The following is a 548-nucleotide window of genomic DNA, read 5'->3' on the forward strand; positions in this document are numbered from 1 at the left end:
GCAATCCAGCCCCAACTAGCCGAGCCGCCTCGGCGGGACGAAGCCCGAGCTAATCGATGATCTCACCTCAAAAAAAGAAAAAAACTCCGGTTAGTGTGAGAAAGAGGAGATTGCTTCGGTTTAGGACTGGAGAGAAAACGGATTACATTCCCAGCATCATCCGAAGTAGAACTTTTCTGAGATCTTCAACAAGCTTTTTAAATCTCACTTGAAGAATTGCTAAAAGATAGAACTGATGGCCCACTCATCCATTCATTCAATAAATACCCATCTCATTCATCCTCTCCTTCAATAATCACACCGGGATACACTTTGAATTCTGTTATTTTTAATCATCATCATCATCCCTACATTTATTGAGCATTTTCTCGCTTATTTAGCGTATTACTCGTCTTAATACAACTCTATAAGATTTATTATAGAGGACAAACTAGTTGAATTGGGAACCCATCTTTTTATTGAGTAAAAACAGCATTAGCAAAGTTTGATCCCCTACCTCTTACCAGTTACAAAAATGAGGTAATGCTTAATCCTGAGAGGCAAATAGG

This window comes from Galeopterus variegatus, unplaced genomic scaffold, assembly GCF_000696425.1.
Source record: "Galeopterus variegatus unplaced genomic scaffold, G_variegatus-3.0.2 Scaffold349, whole genome shotgun sequence".
NCBI lineage: Eukaryota > Metazoa > Chordata > Mammalia > Dermoptera > Cynocephalidae > Galeopterus > Galeopterus variegatus.